We start from the raw sequence: 16,044 nt of genomic DNA, 5'->3' as shown, positions 1-16,044 counted from the left end.
AGCAAAACTCTCACAAGGTCAATTCCCCCACCTGAGCAGCACGATGGAGCCTCCAGGGACCCCTAAGACTAATGAAGCATGAAATTCAGGTCTAAACAGATGTGCAGCCAACCAGGTGCCTCTTTCGTGCCTGGTTGTTACTTGGAAATCGGGCACGTGGTGTCTTGTAAGGGCAGGAACTTCATTTTCCCCATGTCTGACCCCCCACTTCTGCTGGGAACTCCCTCTGTGACTTCCTGGGGGCAACTGAAGGGGCAGCATTCACTGCTCCATGTGATGGAGTTATCCTCCTTCCCATAAATAAATATCTGTGTGTGCTTCACTCCTGTGTCTGAAGAGGAGATACTGCCCGCCCATCTCTTTCCATTTTTCAGCTTCCTGGTGGAGAAACGTGATAGGAAAAGCCTAAAAATTAAAAAAAAAGACCGAATGAACATCCATATCTAGCACCTTGTTCAGCACAATCCACCCAATTATTTTTCCTTCCCCTGCTTTTTCACTTTTAAAGCTTCCTCTGAATCTGGGTCCTGGGTCAGGAAGGCATTAAGGTACCTCCTGAAGTCTCTCAACTTTAAACCATATCCCATGGAAAGGACATTAATCATCTCCTGCATCTTCAAGGAAAGACACAGCTTTTTATCTGGGATCCAGAGTGTTTCTATAAATATCAGCCCATCTCACAGCCAGGCAAGTGCTGGGGCCATTACAGAAATGGGGAATCTAAATCACAGCTGGTTGGGGCTCACCCATGATTTAATCTTTGTAATGGGAGGGAGCTGGGCAAAAATCTCTGTAGAGCTGAGATGTCAGGAGATCCAGTGGCTACAGACAGCACTGTTTCCAACCTTTTGCCTATTTCTAGCATTCCATTGCTTTTTGTTACTTTAAATACGTGGGGTTTTTAAAATATCTCAGAGAGGGCAAACTTGTATGGCACCAAAAAAAGCCCCTTGTGAGGCAAAAGAGACCTGTGGGGTGGGATGGAAGAGGACATCTCCCTCTGCAGACCCCAGGGCACATGCTCACCTCCAAAGACTGTTCCCAGGAACACACTTCTGCCTCCAGTGGTGCCAGGGACAGTGCCAGGGATGCCAGGCCATAAGGTGTGTGACATTGCTCTGTGTGCTCTTAAGTCCTTTGGTGTGGTTAGCAAGCAAAACCACCCAAATTCATTCACAGGGGAAAAAAAAAAAAAAAAAAAAAAGGAATAAACTGACTCATTTCAAGGTAATTTGCCATGGATTTCGCATATGGTGGAGAGAGGTCTGTAAAAAGTGGAAATAGTTGCAAGAATCTAACGTGCCCCTTCAGAGAAAAATATCACCAAGTTACCAAATGTTGAGAAAGTGAAGTCAAAGCGTGGAGGTTTCAGTGCATTTCCCATGTCTATAGGTCACAAACTGCCCAGCCCCAGAGCTGCTTTTCAGGTTAGTTTGATGGCTTTTGGGTGAAATCTCAGTGGGATGTCACTGCATGGGCTGGCAGCTCCTTGGCTCCAAGTCCTGGGGTAGCACACACGGGGTGTGATCCTCCTCCACGATCCCTGGCACAGGTCCCTCTGTTCTTTTCCATTTCCTATTATTTCTGGGGAAGTGTGAGGAGATCCAAGGATCCATAGTGGGAAGATCCCCTTCTTCTGGGAAGCAGAGCATGAGATCCCCTCCAAACGTGGAGATAAATTTCCAAACCACCACCACACGGCAGCCGCATCCCAGAAAGCGCCGGCTGCTCTCGGATGGGAACTGGAGCTTTCTCCTACTAATTATAAAAATGGCAGGCAAAACCCTGCCACGATATGATTTCTTACATTAAACAAATTTTATGGAAGAGAAGACTTTTAGTGGCACTATTTGCAGACCTGGCCTTTCGCCAGCTCGCTGTCATTAAATCCGCCGATCTTAAGTATCAGCTGCACTTATTCAGAGGGGCTATAAATAAAACCCTGAAGCCTATTAAAGGAGCCAGCTTCCTGGGGCTGTTTGTCAAGCCTGAGGACAGACTGACAACCCCAGCATTTGGGGGACCCTGGCTGGTGCTGCAGCACCTCTCAGGATGGGTCTTTTTCATGCCATGAGGGACAAAACCCTCTAGCGAATCCTGTTTGTTCTGTTAGGGTTGGGTGAGTCCTTATCCTGAAAGTGTTGAAATTTTGCCTGCCTTCAAGGGTTAAAAATGAACAGGAGGATGGGAAGAAATAAAACAATCAAGCTGGGATATTTTATGCAGCAATAAGATGGTTTAGTGTGAAATACAACAGAAGCCACCACTCCTGGATGCCACCAACTGCACTCATGCTCAGGACTGCAACACTTCGGGCTCTCCTCTGGGATTTGCCTGGTAAAAAACTAGCCCAGAAGCTTTGGGTCTCTACCACCATCCCGAGACACCCATGGGTGGCAGGCAGGATGCTCTGGGATGCAGCAGCTGCACTCCATGTCTCTGGTGCAGCCCCAATGAAAAATGGGCAGCAGTACTAATGTGTGGTTAATGACCCATGGCTCAGAAATGACTAAGATGCAGGAATTAAATTTACAATCAACTTTTTTTTTTTTTTTCTTTTTTTAATTTAATTTTTTTTTTTTCCTTTCCCCTGAAACCTTGAAACCAAAGTTTCTAATCATAAAAGTCCATGAAGCCACCTCTCCAGCTCCAGGCAGGGCAGGTGACTGCAGGCAGCCGGGTGCTGTCACCGTGCCAGGCGTGACACGGGGCTGCTCTGGTGGCAGGGTAAACTGATGACACAATTGCAGGAGAGCTCACTACTTGGTGCCAGGTTTATTTTTGTAAGTGCAAACTAATGAAATTTAGGGGGCTTCAATTTTTTTTTTTTTTTAAATAAAATAAAACAGAAGCTGCAATTTAAAAATGAAGTTCAGAACCCAGCCAAGTGTCGGCTGCATTAAGGAAACAAACAGCTCAGGCTTGTTCCCAGAACAGCTCCAAAGTTTTTGGCAAGAGGCAGAGAGATCCAATTTGTCCCAGTGAAGCTCTTGGAGCAGGGCTGTGAGCAGGCAGGGACTTTGCATTCTCCCTGCAGACACCACACTGTCTGTCTGTCCTGGGAAATCACTGCAAAGGGCTGGGGTTTGCCCCACAGCAGGCACCAACCTCTTATTGCAGACCATTTATCCCACTCCTCCACTGCTCAGCCAAGGGGGAACCTCAATCATCACCTTCTGAATGTCAGAAGGTAGCAAAGGAATCATTTAAAAGGCAGGGAAATGGAAGGAAAAATAACCACACACCCACAGAAGGGGCATCCCAGAAAATGAAGGGGAGCGTACAGGAGGAGAGTTGGTTGAAGGAAAAGACAACCCTGAACATCTCCCACCAGGAAGGATGCAGAAATTGCAGCAACCTGGAAGCATTTTGCAGCTTGTGTATTTTGCAGACTTTCTCCTGTCTTTTCCAGGGCTTCTACTCACAGGTTTTCCCCCCCAGTACTCTGCTGGGTTAAAGCAGATGGAGCAGGGACAGGCACATTCCCAGAACTGAGCCCAGCAGGAGCCAAATCTGGGACAATCAATAACAAAAGTGACCTCACTGGGTTCCAAGAACCATTAGAAACTTCAGAGCAAATGATCTCAAATCCAAATAAAAGCCAAAAGAAGGTGTTTCTCTGGATGATCAGCTCTCACTAGATAACAAGGACTACTGACTCCTTCAGCACATATCTAGGATATTTAAGAACACTTCCCTAGGTTGTCCTGGGGAACTTCAACTTAAATGCTGTGAGCTGGAGGGCTCATGCTGCTGGATTTTGGAATTTCTAAATGTCATAGAAGAAAATTTCCTAACCCAAACCAGGAAGATGCTCTACAGGATCATCTTGAGAACTGAAGAACCCATCCCAGATCCAAGAGCTGGCTACAGCCAGCACAGAGGGGCCCCCCAATCCATTGGATGTACCCAGAAAATCTGGAGCCAACAGTAGGTCCCTTGGATTTTCAGAGCTGCAATCCAGGTCACCTGGAGGGTTTTAAAGAGGAGATGTCAGTGATATTTGGCAATTCTTTGTTGAAAAGCACTCTGGCTTCTAGGGAATCTAGTAAAGCCTCAGTGTTGAGAAAGAGGAGGTGATTCTGGTTAAAAGCAGAAGCTCCAAGGAGAGTGGGGTTAGGTTTACAGGGAGGAAGGGAAAGTGGGTGATGAGGAACATAAAGCAGCCCCAAGCATGGTCAAACCCATGGATAGCAGAGCTGAGGAAGTGCTCTTAGATATAAGAGACTAAAAGTAGTTGTCTAGACAGAAAAACAGACATTAAAAACAGAATGCACAAAAGGCAGACACTAAATATTTAATTTGTCTATTTTTTTTTTTTTTTTTTTTTGGGGGGGGGAAGCTAAATGAAGTAGCAAAATAATCCAATAATGTGCAATATCTTCAGTTCCAACACAGGATGTTAAACAGCTGCTGCTACAGTGGGAGGATTTATTTTTGATCAGCAGGCCTTGATATTCAGTGCCTGAAAGTTTTAAAATCTGTCCCAGGAGGTCCCCGAGGCCAGCAGTGTCTGGGAGGAGAGGAGTTTTCCAGAAAACCAAAGCAGCTCTGACTTTGTGAGGAGGAGGACTTGGCTAATTATAAATCTGATTGTCTGCTGTTGATTTTGTGAAAAATAATGGAAGACCTGATAAGGGACTTGATTAATAACAATTTAAGGAGAACAATTAATTACAATCAACACGAGTTAATGGAAAATAGATCCTATTAAATAAAATTGATATAATTTTTCAGGAGTGTGATTATAGATTTGATTGATTTAGTACATTTCATCAACACTGTTACGTTTGACTTCTGCGAGGCGTTTGGCTTAATGTTGTCTCATTTATTAGGAAGCTAAAACAATGTAAAATCAACACAGCACACAGAGAATGGATGAAAACCCTGGTGATGTGTTCAAACAGATCAGAGAATCACCCCCAGGGGCTGCGTTTCAGTTCCTCCTTTTTAGCAAACGGGAGAGAGTCAAAACCCACTCCAAGCAGAGGATGCTGATGAGGCTGGGAGGAGGAGCAGGGCCCATTTGTGGTCCTTTTCCCCAGCCCTGCAGCTTTCATGACCCAGGTCCAAGCAGACCCTACTGCCAGCTGAACATGGGCAAACCCAAAGCCACACTTCCAGGAACCAGAACTGCACTGCAGGAGGAGGGATCTTATTACCTAATGCTGGAAATTTGATAAAATAAGGGAGTGAAATATCTCTGGTGCAACATCTAGTGGGACACTGCAGCTATTTCTGGTGTCTGTGCCTCAAGAAGGATGGTGATGAATGGGAGAGGGCACAGGAGGATGACTGAAGCGTTGCAGAACATGCCTTATGGTGACAGCTTCAAGGACCCCAATATGCTTAGCTTAACAAAGAGAAGGTTAAGGGATGGCTTAATGACAATCCAGATGTATTCAGACAGGGCAGAGAAATGCAGAAAGGGAGAGCTCTTCAATCTCACAGACAGAGCTATAAAAAGAGGCAGTGGCTGGGAGCTGACACCGTCGCTTTTTAAACTGGGAGGAGAAATATCTGAGCAGCTTCCCAACACGTGGCTTCATCACCACTGACTCGTTCCAAATCGTGGTGGATTATTATTTTTTTTGTTTGTTTGTTTGTTTGCTTGCTTTAAGCCATCTCCTGGATCCACCAAAGATCCCAGTGAACTGACACCCAGGCACCCAGGCTGCATGGAGGGGTTGGTCCTGCTTTGGTTTTGTGGTGTTCCTAAGAACGAGTGTTGAGGTCACCATCTCCCAGTGGGACAATTCCCTTTCCTCAGAGTTATTGGTCTGGCCTTGGGGGAGACTCAGGCAGACCCCTCAGTATTCTCACTACCACATTTTTGCCAGGGGAAAGGCTGGAATGGTGCTATAAAACAAAGCAACCAAACCCAGCCTACATCCCTCTGCTATAAAACCCCCAAAATGTGATGTAAAGAGCAGCTCAAAGCAAGGGCATGAAGGACCTGTCCTGTTCAGTCCTGCTGATCCCCACCTGCTGCTTTATTTTGATAGGCTTCTTAGGGAAGTGATAAATCCATATTCCTGAAAAGCTGCTAAAATTTTGAGTAAAAATGGGAAATTTGACCACATGCTCATCTCAGCTCGGAAAATTGCAGAAGGAGAATGAGCCAGCATCCTCATGGCGTGGCTTTCTGCTGCAGGTCCCCCACATCTCTGCTCTCTGCTTTGGCAGCTGCTGAAATTTCTCCTTTCATGGAAATTGTTCAGCAGGAGCCTTGGGAGCAGATCCCTCCCTCACCCATTGACTTCTTCTGGGACTGATCTGCAAGCCCCAGCTTACTGTGCATCCAGATGAACTGAGCACCAAACAGATATATAGGCAAATATATGTGTAATTTAACTGGGTTTTTTTTTCCTTGGGTACTGGGACATTATTTCTGGGTTTTCAAGCTCTGGAAACTGTCAGGAAAAAAATTTCCTTCCAAAAAAACCACTGGGGGAGGTTAGATAAAAATTGATATCCAAAAGGATGCCAATTAAATTTGTTTCATACTTGATTTATATAGAAGGGACTTTATCTTCCAGAAGGGTCTTTACCTTTAAAAGCAGCTCTGTACCTTACATACAGGATATAAAAAAAACATCATTTGTTACCTTAACTTGTAACGAGATCAGCAAAGAAAGCCTTTGAAGCTTCTCTACAGCTTATTTGTCATTTCACTCTGGTTTTTTATCAGCAAAATATCCAGCTGTAAGTTTAGGACCCCATCCCTGAAGCTGGGGGGCTGGGACCTTGTCTCACCCCTGCAGCCTCCACCAAGGTGCTCGCTGCCCATGCTGAGCACTGCCAAGCACTGCAGCTCCTGAGCTGGGCTGGATTTGGCTCTGATATGGTTGGTGCCACCACTGCTGTCCCCCCCTGCCTGCCACCTCTTTATCAGCCAGAGCTGATAATCCAGATTATTTATTTGATGGGGGAGGCAGCACTGCAGGATATGAACCCCCCAGGGCCTCCTGTACCCCTGCTCAGTGCAGGCAGCATCAGGCAGCAACTTCAGCAGCTCCAGAGCAACCTGCAAGAGCCCTCAGCTCCAAATGCCATTTAATCCAACCCCGTGTTAGCCAGCCAACAAGATTTCCATTGATTTCAGGCTTTGGACCAGGAACTGTGCAGATGCTTTTAAACTGAATAACTTAAGCGAAATGCTTATGTTTCATGTCAGAAAAAGTCTGAACCAGTAAAAAAATTTTTAAAAGCCAGGACAGCATCATTCCCATACAGATAAACACTGCTTTAATGTGGCTCACCATAACAACAGAGCATTTATTAAAACACTTCACCATTTAATTTATCCAGCTTTTTATACTGAGGAGTATTTTCATTAGGATTCCGCTGCAAAACCGAAGAAGGCATTAAATCATTTAATATACTGACAGCTCAATTTATTTAAGCACTGGAGTCTAATTCAAAAAAGCAGACCTTACAGAGAGCCCTGTCTTTACAGTCCTGGCATACAAGGTCCTATTAATTTCAAGGTAGGATGTTATATGAATTTAGTTTGAGGTCCCACTCCATGCTTTCCTTGAGTCATCAACCTGCTGCATCTGCCAGAGCTGGCTGTAGGCATCCTTCCAGCTCCACACCAGCCCAGCTCCATGCTTTTCCTTCTCCTTATGCTTGTGAGCACCAAGCCCTTGCTGTTTGCCCTTGGTGTTTGGCATCTGCCTTCTTTTAGTCCTTGATGGACCACAGGGCAACAGGCATGGCTGGAGCACCAGAGATCAGCAGGGAAACAGCAGCAAATGGAGCAAACCCTGAGGTCCCCAATGAAGTCATCAATTTAACTGGAATTAATTGGCATTCCTGGCTCTGGAGCACTTGGCAAAGTCTGAGAGATCCACTGGAATGTATTTCTCTCTTGGTTTGTATTGAATTCCCAAGTGACACTCAATTCTTCAGTGCTGGGGTGATGTATGGTGAGGGTCCACCAGCCCTGGCCTGGAAGATGCTGAGCAGCATCAGGACTGTCCACATCAAAGCTGTGACATCCTGCCTGAAACAAATCCTCCACTTGGTATTCTGGGTGCTAAATCCCTGGTGGCTTATTACTGATGGTCCCAGATCTGCCCCAATAAATAGTGGAGAAGAAAAAGGTCACCTGTGACAAAGGCCTGGGTGATGCTGGGGTCCTCTGTGCCTCCTGGATCGTCTGCTTTCCAAAACTGGTGTCAAAACAGAACCTTGGAAACAATAGCAACTGGCAGTAGGATGCACAGGATGTCATTAATAAACATTAGGGAGCTTGATATGATCTGGCAAAAGCAGTACAACAAAATGAGGTCCCAAAAGCAAGATGGAGAGGAGAGGAAGAGACCTGAACAGGGTGTTTAATGACTCACCAGACTCTGAAATGCAGCAGAGAGCAAGGCTGGGATAGAAAACCTTTTAATGAATTCAACATCAGTGCAGCCTTTGAACGCTCTGCTCCCCAGTCCCCAGTAATGTTTGACCCACCTGAAGATACTGATCATACAGAAAATAATAACCAGTAAGTAATAATAATAGTAATAATAGGAAGAGCAGGACCCTCATCTCCATTTCGTATTTATAATCCAGCAAATATCTCACCTAAAGCCAGAAGATTTATGGGTTTGCATCTATAATTAATATCTTTCCTTAAGCAAGAAAGAGAATATTTTCATAAAAATAAATCTGGAGCTCTAGACCTGGATTTTGAAGACTAATACTTAAATCCCCAGCAAGACAGGGTTATTGGTTGTAGAGATATCCATATACAACAGAGCCTCACCATGCACATACAAACAGGTAGCATTGTACATTTATATTTAAAATAAAGAGATACAATTTATCTTTTAAATGCAATAGATGAAGCTGGAGCAGGAAGAAGGAGGAAGATGGGGAGGTGGGCTTGGTGCCTGTTCCCAAAGATTCTATTTCCATCAGACCCATTGCTTGGGGTGGTCCTGGGCACCAGGACACATAAAGGGCTTTGAGGCAAAGGGAATTGATCCAGTTTTAGTTTTATGAGAAAAAAACCCAGGCTGATGCAACAGTAAAAGAGTCAAACAGGCTCAGGGGTAATGAAGTGACTCACGGGAGGTTCAAATTAAAACATTTTCCTTCTTTTCCTTCATCCTCCCTGGCATACCTGTCCTGCACAAGTCTGCCCAAAATCCCATGTGTGGATGGGGAAGCACTAAGGGTTGAGCCCTGGATTGGGGGCAAGAATTCTTTTGGCTGAAAGTTTCCATCTCCAACAACATCCACGGGGAGATGGAAACCTCCAGCCAAGACCATCCCAGCCCTTCAGTTCCACTCCATGGACCACAGCCACCACGTGCTGCCAGGGAGGCTCCAAGGGGCCCCAAATCTCCCTTCCAGGGCTGAATTCATCTCTGGTGCTTGGAGGTTTCCTTTCAGGAGCTGTGTTGTAGGCTTGGAGCTTTGTAATGCTGGGGTTAGCTCAGGTCTCACAGGGTTACCCCCTTGCCAGCCCGTGCTGGGTCAAGAACAGTTTGCTCAGTGCCTGTGGGCTCTGGTCTGCACCCCAGGGGTCTTCTCACTCTCTGGATAATCTCTAAAAACAGGTATCAAAAAGGTTTGCTTGGTTTTTTTTCCTTTTCTTGGGGGTTCTTGTTCACTTTCCTGAGTTGTAACCAGTGAAGTGGGGAATGTGCTGGGTAAGCAGCCAAACCAAAACTAGGGAAGGGCAGATTCTCGGGTGCAAGCAGGGATTCATCTGAAAAATACTGAGAATAACTGGAAATTTAAATGTAGGCACAACTCCAAGGTCAAGAGTGTGAGCATCACCTCACTTAGTGGTGCACTTACCAAGGGAGCTAAAGTACTGCTGCTGTTCTAGATCCAAAGAGTAAAGACCTGAGCAAAGCCCCAGCAGTTGTATTTACACTGTCCTAAGCTGTATAACATCCCCATTTAACTGAGATTTTAATTATTCATGTTTAAATGCTATTTATCAAAAAAATCCCTTAGATGCTCGGTCATTTAAGAAGCTCATTGCCAGTATGAGAAACCCTTCCAAACCCCACAGCACTGGCCAGGAACAGTGGGGAAGGAGCCCTTACACCCCAAATAAAGAGGGATTTCTCCATGGAAGGAGGAGGAGGAGGTGGAGGAGGATGAGGAGGGTAATGGCAGTGAGACTGGTGCAGAGCAGCAAAGCTGCATCCTGCCTAGGGTGTCAGCTACAGGCAGGCAGGCTGTCTCCTTCCATCAACCACTATTTTCCAATGTCAGGAAGCCTCTGTGGAAGGGCAAAAAGAAAAAAAAAAAAAAAAAAAAAAAAAAAAAGAAAGACAACAATGCAAAGGAAACCTTCTGGCAAGCAGACAAAGGAGCTGAGCTGCTCCAAAACTTGGTCACCATGGAAAAGCTTTCCCTATCACATGTTGCCTGCTGTGCTCCATGTGGGATTCTTAACCCTCAGGAAAAGCTGGGCTGAGGGTGCTTGGCCACTGCTCTGCCCCACAGCTCTGGAAAGGGGAATAAATGAATAAATTTGTGGCTGTTGCTCTGCAAGGAGAAAGAGCAGAGGGGCTGAGAAAGCTGCAAGCGGTGTGGGGTACTTAGCTGAGGCAGAGCTTTGCTGCAACTTCATTTTCATGATTTAGCATTCCCACTGTAAATAATTGATACTAATGTAAGTGAGATAAGAGACAGACTGTCTGTGGGCCGGGAGGAAGTGGATCCTGGTGACATCCACCCGAAAATGTACTTGCGGATTTCTCTGAAGTAAAAACGCCAAAAAGCCAAAACACAAAAACTGAGAGGTGGGGAAGGGAGGAGGGATGAAAAAGATAATCTGTGGATCAGCTCCAAGGACTGTCATCCCTGGAAGAAAAAAAAACCTCCAGATATTCATCTCCTCAGTGTGACAACTCCTGCACTAACCAGTGCTTGCCAGCTCTCCCTAGGGAAGGCTCTCACACTGCTCAGCACCCTGTGCTTGTGCATGGCCTGGAGGAGTTCCTGGGGGAATGTTGGTGTGGTTGGAGGGATCAGGGTGTCACTACAAGAGGTATGTGGAGTTCAGCCCTCCTCCTCCTCCTCCTGGGAGGCCGTGCTGCCAGGAGAGTGGCAGTGAGCTGGGTATATTTGATGCCTTTGGCTTAGGTTAGCTGCAAAGCAGATGAGCATCAGGAAGGAGCTCGTCTGCATCTTCAGCTTTGAAACTGGAGAAGGCAAAATTATATCCCTGGTCCTGGCAGGGCAGCTGTGAGACGAGGGATGGAGACAGTGCTGCTGGGGTGGAGAAGGGGAGATGCTGGGAGTGCTGGAATCCAGCAGGTCCCAGGGGCCATCCCCCAGGATCTGTGTCTAAATGCTGATTTTTGAGGCTGCTATTGGCACTTCACATCCTCCGAGCAGTCTGTGCCTGGTGGCAAACAGGCATGACTTAACACTTGCCCAGCATGCCATAACACTTGCTTTGATCCTGGCTAGCAGAGATAAGGAAAGGGAATGTCAGCTGCCAAAAAATGACAGCACCATTGAGCCACCTTTATGGCTTCACTAAACTTTCCCTCTCTCCATCTTTACACCCCGCCTTCCTCACCGGTTGCTCAGCAGCTCAAGGACCTTCCCCTTCACACTGTAAAAAAGTCAGTGTGCCAGATGGGTTAGATTGCTGGAGGATGCCACAGAGAAGTGAAGAAAATCCCTGCATGGCAAGATGCTGCCTTATAAATGTAGCAGAAGGAGCCTCTGGATCTCCTTTGCCTGGAGCAGGCAGGTGTGTTGTACTCCTGTCCCAACAGCCATGACTTTACACATCACTCTGGGCAGCACGTATTCAGAGCTGGGATTTTGTGTTAAAAATACATCTTAACCCATGGATTTCATCCAGGAAGCCAGGTGAAAAGAGCTGCTTTGGAAAGGCAAGGGAAGAGGAGCACTGACTCATCAGTGAGAGCTGGAGAACCTTTCTCATCTCTAACGTGATTTTATGTTCAGTGAATAATGCATATTAGCATAATACTGACTAAAAAAAAAAAAAAAATCCATACTCATCATTTCCTATTAATTAGTTATCAACATTATCCCATTATTAATTATTAACATTTACACTATCAATCAGCCCCTGGCTGACTGATGGCTTAAAATCTTGCATAAAGATTGTCACAACAATGGCTACATCACATAATGTGCCTCACAGTCAGGTTGTCATGTCCTCATCCATAAAGCTTTTTACTAATGCACTTTACAACATATCTCACAGTACAGGGATGAAGAATGTGGCTGCACCTTGTAATAATTCCATTAATTATGAATAAAGCATTTACAAATGACATCCTTATTTAAAAAGGCTGATGAGCACATTCAGTTTTAATGTGGATGCAGTGTGTAATCTGTGAGGCCAGAAAAAACAATGCTGGAAGCATGGGGCAAGGGGAAAAGGGCCAAGAGCTTGGGATCTTTGCATCAGAAAGGAAAGCAGGGAAAAAACAGTGGAGAAAAGGCCTGACAAACAGCACAACATTGATATAAAGCTGACCAAACACCCAGGTGATGGTGGGAAGGGATGTTTAAAGGTGCCACACAGAAGACTTCATCCAATGACCTTGAGTTGCGGCTGTGTCAATAGAACCCCATCCTACATTAATAAAGTCAATGTTTTCACTGCTTTCTCTCATTTGGGATGTTTTCAGCTGGCTGGCAGCTCACCAGGACTCATTAACCACACAGAGTTTGCCTTTGCAGTACCTTGGTGCTGCTTTGTCCTGTAGGCTTTTGGAGATGGCAGATTATTTATTACACACAATATTTCACTGGGGCTACTTACGTCAAGAGGCTATAAATACATTACTTTTGCTAGTTTACTTAAGGGATAAAAAGTGAGTAGCTAAGTTTACAGATCAGGCTCAAGCTCTCTTAATGAGTGGTCTGTTCATTTTCATATACATCTCAATTGTTTGAAATTATTTTCCAAATTAATCCTAGGAGTGATTCTTTACTTACTGATCATTTCCGAGCGCTGCTGGCTGAGCTGTGCAGTCATGTTCAGGTTCTTGTACATATTATGCAAGAAAAGTTCATTTAAATTCATGATGGTTTTGGTAATAAAGCTGTGAATATTTATGCTGGTCAGAGTTTTCTTCTGAAAACCCTGAGCCAAGAGCTTCATATACCAAGGTTCAGCCATTTCAATGTGTGCACTGGGGATGCAAAAACCCCAGTAACTCACTTCTGGTGGGTGGCTGAGAGCCTTGGTCATCAGCAGAAAGTTAGCAGACTCCTCCTGTTTTTTTTTTTTTCCTCAAGTTCATCAGCATTTACAGCAGGTTCCTGGATAAATCACAACCCATGGTGCTGTGCAGCCAAAGCTTTGCCTGCCTGTGGTGCAAGTTTCTGCAGAATCAGGAACAAGAGACCTGGATCCATCATGGGATGAGAAGAAAAAGCATTGCCTAGGGAGGGACCTAGCTCTGGATTCAGCCAGACCTTCTTGCAGGTGTCCCATGGAGATGAGGCTGCAATCCAGAGCCAAGCCAGGCAGGAATTTCATCTGAATTATTTCAAGCTGCTTTTCAACTTTACATTCCCTTACTCACAGGTGATACTGAGTGCAAAGTCTGACACATGACATGGTCTTTTCCCCATATTTTTAAGTCAATGAAGAGAGTAAAAAGTTAATCCACGGTGGATATTTCCAGCAGTGTCAGACAGGAGATTCTGCAGCCCCCCTCTCCTCTCAGACCCAGGCCAGGCTGTGTAGGAGGGGTTGCTGTAATTACAGGTTGCTCTGAAATTCCCAATATTTCTCCAAACCACCAGCAAGTTGGTTTCCAGAGCTGGCTGGCAGAGGGTTTATTTATCAAGGTTTTAGCTATTTGAAACAGCAGCTCTAGAGTGATCAACCATCTATTTCCTTGCAGAGTCACGAGTAAAATATCAACACCCCCCCCCCAAAAGCTGAGCCCAACATTTACATTTTAATCTCACAAAACACTTCAGCTTCTGACAAACTGGGTTTTTTGGTCTGTGTGTTATAGCAAGGCAGCAGGGTTGTAGGAGGAAGTTTTTTAGCCCTGGGAGTGAGGACAGGTTGATTGTATATGTGGTACAGTCGGAGCAACACCGTGACCTCCCCATCCGAGGTGACAGCAAAGACTGTCACCCTCCAGCACTTGCTGGAGCTAGATGACAAAAAAAAAAAAAAAAAAAAAGAAAAAAAGCAACCTGGCCCCAAAAGCTGATGGGGTATGAGCATCTAGTGCTGAGCTCAGTTAGGATGGCATTTCCAGGTGTAAACCAGGTTGGGGTTGGAGGCATCAGGAGCCCCATGCTGCTGGCAGCCGTGCACAGTCTCTCCTGGCTACAAGCAGAGCTTTTCTTGCACCCTTTGTTTTCTTGCACAGTTTGTCCTTCCCTGAACTCAGCCACAGCTCCTTTTTCACTGCCTATTCCTGGCTTTGCCTACAGGGCAGTTGGGATAAAGTGGAGGTGCTGGCAGGACCCAAGCTCTGCAGTTTGGTGACTCAAGGCATCTCCCTCTTTTCCCGTGGAGTCCTGTGCTGCCTCCATGGAATTGCTGCAGCAGGGCATGAATTATGGATGAAATGAAAAATCCCAGCCTTGTGCACAAAGGGGATAAACAAAGTGCAGAGCAATCACCTCTGTGCCCGAGCTTTGGTATCTGCTACCTTCAGGGTGCCCAAAAAACTCCTCTCAGCCTCCAACTCTTTCATCCCACAAACCTCAGCATTCCCTCCTCCTAGGGGGTTTGGGTTTGGAAATGATGATATCCATTAATCTGAAAAACATCCCCTTTGTGAAGTTTTCATGGGGTGGTAGAAAGAGTGCTGTATGGACAAGTTTCTTTCTGAATTCAGAAGAAGAGCAGAGCAGAGCATTCCTGGCTCCTGCCACTGCTCCCTCCTCCAGAAGCAGAGGACAAGGGCTTCAAGGTAATCACAGGCTCTGGATGTGAGCTGGGGAAGCTCAGTCTCTCTGCTCATAATTTTTCCATCAGAGGAGAATATGCCTTTTGGAAAAAAAAACAAAACCCCACACATTTAAAAAATATATTTTAATTTTTAAATGCTTTAATTTCCCCCTTGCAAGCACAGCTCTCTGCTTTTGTGCACCAGCTCATAGCAGGCTGCAAATGTCTTTCCACGAAGCCATTTCTGAGTGTGCAATATCAACATCTGTGCTAAAACCAAGCAGAAATTTTTCCCTGATGCAATATTTTGCTGGGTATTATTGTTACTTTTTCTTTTTAATGGTTTGCTTGTCACGGGGGCTCTTCAGCCTCTTTGTTTGAGGAAATTGAGGCTCCTTGCTTCTCTCTCTCCTTGTCAAAGCCATCCCTGGCAGGTGAGACCAACACCACCCTTGTCCCTTCTGCTAAAAAAGTTTTAATTAGTGCTTTTAAAAATTGTGCTGCACTGAAGAACCTTCTTGAGCTGGGGTCTGGCCACCTCTTCAGCATCACATAGAGCCACAAACTGCTCCTAGGCTGGACATTCTTCTTCAGAGCTCAGCTTTGCAGCAGCTGCAAGCTACTGGTTGGAGACTGAAGAGATGCAAAATAGGTAAATAGAGGGGTGGCTGCTGTAAAAAAATAAATCCCAGGGGAGGCAGAGGTTCCCCTCCTGGGGTAGCTGCTGGGGGGCTGGTGTGTTCACCCTGGTGCAGTGCAGGTCTCTGGGCAGTTGTCTTCTCACCCATCATCTTTCTCATCATCTTATTATAAATATTATTATTTTTTTTCATCATAACCACAGGGACAAACATTCTCCTGCCCACATATTTACACCAACACGGGCCACTTTGTTCCTAATTTTGATTTTTTCAAGAATCCTTTAAAGAATCCTTTAAAGAATCCAAATAATCTCTGCAGATGAGGATTTATGGGAAGATCTTGAGAGCTGTCAGAGTAATGTTTTGCCAGCAGCCAAGATGTAACCTCCTCTTAAATCTTTATTTCTGCTTTGCCCTGGGTTTTCTCTTCACTGCAGAGGTGGTGGAGCTGCAGACAGCGTTTGGGTACAGCTGTCAGGATGAAGGAGCTCTGTTGTCAGTTGTTTTATTTTTTATCCCATT

At 45.5% G+C, this 16,044-nt stretch overlaps 1 long non-coding RNA gene across 7 annotated transcripts in view; it reads left to right on the top strand.

Annotated features, from left to right (window-relative positions):
- Positions 1 to 16,044, top strand: part of LOC139803338 (uncharacterized) — a 67,150-nt gene that overhangs the window by 39,019 nt on the left and 12,087 nt on the right. Inside the window, exon 4 of one of the 7 annotated variants that reach the window (XR_011728983.1) lies at positions 4,388 to 4,404. The exons of the other annotated variants lie outside the window; for them this stretch is intronic. This is a non-coding gene — a long non-coding RNA (uncharacterized lncRNA). Of the gene's footprint in view, positions 1 to 4,387; positions 4,405 to 16,044 lie in introns of those variants that run through there. 7 annotated transcript variants of the gene reach the window in all.

The sequence above is a fragment of the Heliangelus exortis genome, chromosome 16 (assembly GCF_036169615.1).
Source record: "Heliangelus exortis chromosome 16, bHelExo1.hap1, whole genome shotgun sequence".
Lineage (NCBI taxonomy): Eukaryota > Metazoa > Chordata > Aves > Apodiformes > Trochilidae > Heliangelus > Heliangelus exortis.
Note: the sequence above shows the minus strand (reverse complement) of the source record. Positions and strands in the feature narration are given on the sequence as shown.